The sequence below is a fragment of the Ambystoma mexicanum genome, chromosome 13, assembly GCF_040938575.1.
Source record: "Ambystoma mexicanum isolate Mex_15411 chromosome 13, UKY_AmexF1_1, whole genome shotgun sequence".
Lineage (NCBI taxonomy): Eukaryota > Metazoa > Chordata > Amphibia > Caudata > Ambystomatidae > Ambystoma > Ambystoma mexicanum.
In genome coordinates this window covers 325,670,776-325,676,775 of record NC_090938.1, presented here as the reverse complement: position 1 = coordinate 325,676,775, position 6,000 = coordinate 325,670,776, and positions in this window count along the sequence as shown.

Here is a 6,000-nt window from a genome sequence, read left to right as displayed (position 1 = left end):
CCTATCTCTTTGACAAGTGCCCCTATGCTGACCCCTGAAAGAAGGTCAATTCTTTATTAGCTCCATGATCATTGGGTGCACACTCATTATAAAAGAAAGAGACCCAAGAGAAGTGCAAGAGATGATTATGAATTAAATAATTATCTAGACAGTACAACACACTTGGGAAATAACATGTGGTATCAGCACATGAAAGAGGTGGTCATGAGAACCTTTGAGGAGAGCTGTTATGTTTGTGCTCTCCTACCCTATGCATTGGGGAATTCTAAGATATTCATAGCTATAGAAATAGATGTCCAGACAGCTCATTGCCTAACGCACCTTGTTCTTTGCCATACAAGAGGTCAATTCCAGGGTCGAACAGCACCAGAAGATGATTATGTTCAAGATTTAAAGACAAGAGCAAGATCACACACCAGAGATCAGGTGATAAGATATGAACAGCCTGGAATGAAAGGAACAGGAATCAGATGGGAGAAAAACAGAAAGCTCAATTGCCAAGGAAAGACTGATGAAGAAATACGAAGATGCAAGGAGAGAGGTGAAATGCACATTTGGGGAACAGTACTTTCACCAGACGGCTGGGAAGAAAGAATAGTTGTATGCAGAGCATTGGCCGTAACAGGACATCATAAACCAGTTATTGAGTGCCATGTGTAGGAGATAAACGAGGGCCAGTGCAGAGAGTACCTCTGGCAAGCGCACAACTATGCTTCAGAAACAATAGCACAAGAAAAGTTGGAGAGAACCAACAATGTGGACAAATCTTTGATGTACCAGGAATGAAGGATGGGAGGTGGGCCAACAAGCACAAAAACTCACGGAAGCGCAGAGCCCGCGGAGTCCTTGGTGTCCTTTGTGGCTTTTGGGCGTGGGAGCAGTCCACTCCTGTTATCTGCGCTGGCCGCGCCCTCTTGTTTTCCCAAGAAGCTCATAGTTTTACTTTCTGCCCACTGACATTTGTAAGGTACACTGTTTGTTGCGACCAACCCTATCATTGCATTACGATTCACTCGCACTCACGCTCATAATCAAGGTTTGCTGGAGGGCGGGGGGGGAGAGACAGACTACGGCAGCTCCTTAAGCTGTTGGGTGTTCCCCGCCCTCCAGCCCCTGTGTCTATTTATGTTCTATTGTGCACTGTGTACTGTGAATGTGACCGATTGCGAGCCTTCCGGACCTTTGACTGGCTCTGCAATCCCTATTCCTGCTTTTGAATCTTTTAACAGTGCACATAAACCTCCGACTTTCTATTTATCTGGAACCTTCATTGTTGTTGTTGGGATAGTTGTAGTTGCGCTTTAAGCCTCTGCTATTCAGTCCTGGTAGGAGGTTGTAAAGTATTTGGTCAAACATAAATCTGGGCTCCCATCAGTTTTCAAACTTTTTACCTTCTATTCTTATAATAACTATGTATTAATGGTTTGGGTCCGTGAACCCCTTGCATTTTTTGATTAACCTTATTATTTATTTTAAGGTTTTATGGTTTTAATCTTGCACAATTTTTGCACTACCTTTGCTCAATTGCACTTAATCCATTTTTAACATTTTATCCATATTGTGTATTATAGGATTTTAATATGTTGGCTACGTTCTTATGTTTTTAAAGGGTAAAGTGTAAATCTTTTTTAAAGTGTGTGGTACTTACTGCCTATTTTTTTGAAGGGAGTGCGAGGGGGCTGCAAGATTTTCTTTTCTCTCCCCATCCTCTCTATTTATTTGCCCCACTTTTGGCTATTTATTGGTTATCCTGGTTTTCCCGGCTCCTAGCATTTTCTTTTTAATTTTGCTTTAACAGGAGCCGGCCAGGGGCAAGCAACTTCCTTGAATATACATACTCATCCATTGCATTCTATGGGGAAGAGAAAAGGAGGGGAGGGTGGTGTGGGGGTTGCCAGCAAAAAGGCGAAAAAACCTAAAAATGCTACTTCCACTCAAGTTATTAAACCCCCAAAAGTAGCAACTAAAGCCAAAACCATGCCAAAAACTGGTGTAATCCATTCCCAAAGATCCTTGGACTTTTACTTGGATGCTATGGCTAACAAAATAGTTAATTGTATGAATGCGGTTGAGCCAGTCTCTAGAGAGGTTGTTCCCCGGGGGGGCGGGATTGGGCTCAGGGGAGCGGGAGGGACAGGGGGATGTGGATATTGGTGTGGATATCGGTGCCATGACTAGGGGGGACCTGACTGTCTCCAGTGTGGTGACGGGGAAATCCCTGACGCCTCAACCTTCACTGTCACTTATTACTCACCCCTCGGATGGGGGCCCCAGATCTAATGGTAGGGACCCGGAAGAAAGAAGGGAATCGGGGTCCCTAGATTGCTCCACTGATAGTGAGGGCGACAAAGAATGGCTGGAGGCTTTACGGGAGGAAAAACTTAAGCCGTTACAGTTGCTGTTGAACTCTTTGAGGGGGTTAAAAGAGGGGGTTTTAAACACCTTGGCCATTATGGATGATTCCATTAGGGCTGTATCTCTTAAACTGTCTGACCTGGCCGTTAGTGTTGAGGAAAGGGGTTCAGAGGACAGGTGGTGTAAGTGTCCAGTGATCGTCCCTGTATCCAGTGAAACCACCTCCAATGGCAAGAAGGATTTAGCCCCACAAGGGAGCTGCCAGGATGTGTTGGTCATAGAAGACCTGGACGATGTACTTGAGGCTAAAAGGAGGATAAATGGGCCTGTGAGGGTTAGGGAGAATGATAATCAAGAAATAACGGTAAGAGAACGGGGGTTAGGGAGTGGGCTGGGGACTGATATAATCCTGAACCTACCCCCGGAAGCGGTCCCCTATGTGGGGATTATCACTGGTTTGCCCGGGCTCCCAACGGGAAGTTTTGAATCCACAGTATCTTTGATTAACAAGGCCTCCCACTGGATCAACTCGAATCTGATGGGGCCTAAGATTGACCCCAAAATGATTCGTATGGCCAGGCGAGTAGGATGGGTGGGGAACAGACCTAAGAATCTGAGTGGGGACTGTGTGGTAAGTTACTTTTTCCGATGCCCAGATTGCGGAATATCTTTTGAACAGCAATTTAGCCCGGGGCCTTAAACCCAATGGTTATAAATTGTCCAGTAAATGATTCCCTCTGGATTATTTTTACATCCCGGGTGGGGGAAGGAAGAGGCCATATCTAATGATGGGAAGTAGGCAAGGTGGAGGTATCATTGATTTAAATACTAATATGAGTCGAAAGTTACCGTCCAATATCCCCTTGGACGGGTGGAGCACAATCTTATCCAACAGGGGTCAGTGGAATGCCCCGGCAAGGAGCGACCCAGCACCCTTGTTTTTGGACAACCATTTCGAGATATTGACATCCTGCGAGGATGTGGATTGACAAGAGGTTGAAAATGTGGCTGGGGCAACGGTGTTGACCCCCTCAGTACCCCATGGGAGTTTGGTCAATGACAGCCTGCAATTGCGGCTGCTCTCTTGGAACATTGCCGGCGCAAGGAGGAAACTCAAATTGGGCCCAGTGACGGAACTTCTTCAAGCCAACTCTATAGTCTTACTCCAAGAAACCTGGGCTTTAGAACCTCCACACTTAGATGGTTTTATTTCGTTTGTTATTCCTGCCAACAAAAAACCGAGAGGTAGATATTATGGTGGTCTGTGTATTTTGATTAAAGGATAGTTCCGAGACTTTTTTTTTATTGTCCCTACGGGTCGGCCATGTGTTTGTAAGCATAAATCGGTAGATCGTAGAAAACTTTCCTATGGACCTTACCCGACTTTTCGTCCATTATCGCACTCGAAATCAGCCTCCATTTTGTGATAATCCTATCATTTCGCCCCATCGACCTGGCTCACCTGCCTTTGCGGCACTAAATCATATCCCTCGCCCCTGAGCCTGACATCAGCAGACGCGTACTGCCCATTTCCCAACGCCAAAGCACGTTTCGTGTCAACATTCGCTGCGCCTCAGCTAATGAAGTGTCGCCATGGAAATGGCAGGACGCCTCTTTCCTCAATAAGTATAAACAGACCGTTTCACAACACACGGCAGCAGATTTTTGATTCCATTCCTCTCTCTGTGTTACTTTGAGTATTCTGTGACTCGTTTCTGTGCTCTGGTCAGCTACCTTCGTCGCTTCTAGGCCTTGTGAACACCTGTACCATCTCTGTAAATTATTTTACTTTCTTTACCACACAATGGCTACAATAATGCCGTATATGTACGAGCCCGAGTACACTGAGGAACTACTGGAAAGGCAAGCACGCGAAAACGATGGGGATTCGGACGGCAGTTGGGAGGACCAGTCAACGGATGAAGAGCCTGGACCATGTCGCATGGACGGCGTCTCCACCTGGTGCACGTGTAATCAGTGCGAGCTAATGCCAACTGAGGAGGAGAACTGCTGCTGCCGTGAAAATTCCGGGTGCTTGGCCTACATTTCGGAAGGCGAGCAAAGTCTGCAGGAAGGCGAGCAAAGTCCGCAATGCATCACCGAGCTGCCAGAGTTCAGGGAAGCCTGCCTCTCACGGACCGTGTTGAGGATGATGATGGTGCTTATGCACACTCTTCGCGGCACTGTTCGTCCGCGTAATCCGAGTAACGAGTAAGTATACTCTGGTTGTGATGTCAGTGATGCCACTACTATTTCATGGTCGTCTCCCACATATAAAATTACATCTACATATCATTCGAACGCATGTAAATTGGTTCCATATAGTGCATTTTCTAGATATATTTTTTTTCAAAGCAAAATGACATGTTTTACCTGAATCGACATTGATAAGAAAGTTTTGTCATTTTAATACAGTTTGCATCTTTCTTTTTCACAGGTGGTACAGGCTGGTGGCCTATCGTTGCTTCACTTGGTGGCTTCACGGGAGGCTCGGACACCGCGTTCGGAGAGTAATACCTGCCTGTGCGGTACTTGCCATTAGACAACATTTCCCCAGCGACAGTGGACAATACCGCGGGTTTTCCCTGGATGTGCTGCAACCGGAACTTTACAATGTGTAATGTTTATTATTTATGTTCAATTGAAATTAAGATCTAAAATAAAGCCCAACATATATTTTAACAATGGTTGTTTTGATTTTTTAAATGAATCTAGTGTGTCTCCATTGAATAGTCTTCCTGTGCCTTGTCTTGTCACACCACATGTCTCCGGCCAACATCCTCCCTCACGCTGGCCGCCCACCTTCAATCCACATAACCGTTGAACCCATATGCAGCAGTCATACATATATTATTTTGCGGGTTGGCATCAAGCCTCCCGGCCTTGCCTCCTCCCCCGAAAATACTTACCACACCACTTTGTTCAAGCGTTGGCAATAAAAGGCCGTTGGATTTTATTGATACAAAACATGGTTATAGGTAAATAATCAATATGGTTGATCATAATAAATCATCCTTTTGGGCACCGGGTACAGAGATGACCCCCTCTGGCCCGTGCCGCCTTGCCACCAGAGGCCAGCCTGCTGCTGACTAACTGCCTAGGCATCCATGGTCTCCAGGGTGAACTGCACCCATATATTCTCCTGGCAGGGTGAGGTATTTATAAACTCACACCCCTGTCTTCCATGTACTAGATCCTGCAGCCTGCATCTTACATGCAGTTAGATGGCCTCTCCTTGGTGAGGCCCTGCGGCAAACGGGTCTTGTCTGCACGACCACCGCCCCAATCCACCCCCCGCCCTATCAAAGGCAGTTCGCACCGGGGTACTTGCGCTGGCAAGTGGAGCTGTCAGGGAGCGATAAAGGCCAAGAGGTGCCAAAGACCATGTACACTTCAAAGTGGTCTATAGAGCATGGGTTGTTGTTCCCATGTCTACCTCCAGACCCCGTGTCTCCTGCCAAGCATCCCCCCTCACGCTGGACGCCCCCCTGCAATCCACATAAGTGTGTCTCCATTCACGAGTCTTCCTGTGTCTTGTTTGCACGACCACCGCGGGTACAGAGATGACCCCCTCTGGCCCGTGCCGCCTTGCCACCAGAGGCCAGCCTGCTGCTGACTAACTGCCTAGGCATCCATGGTCTCCAG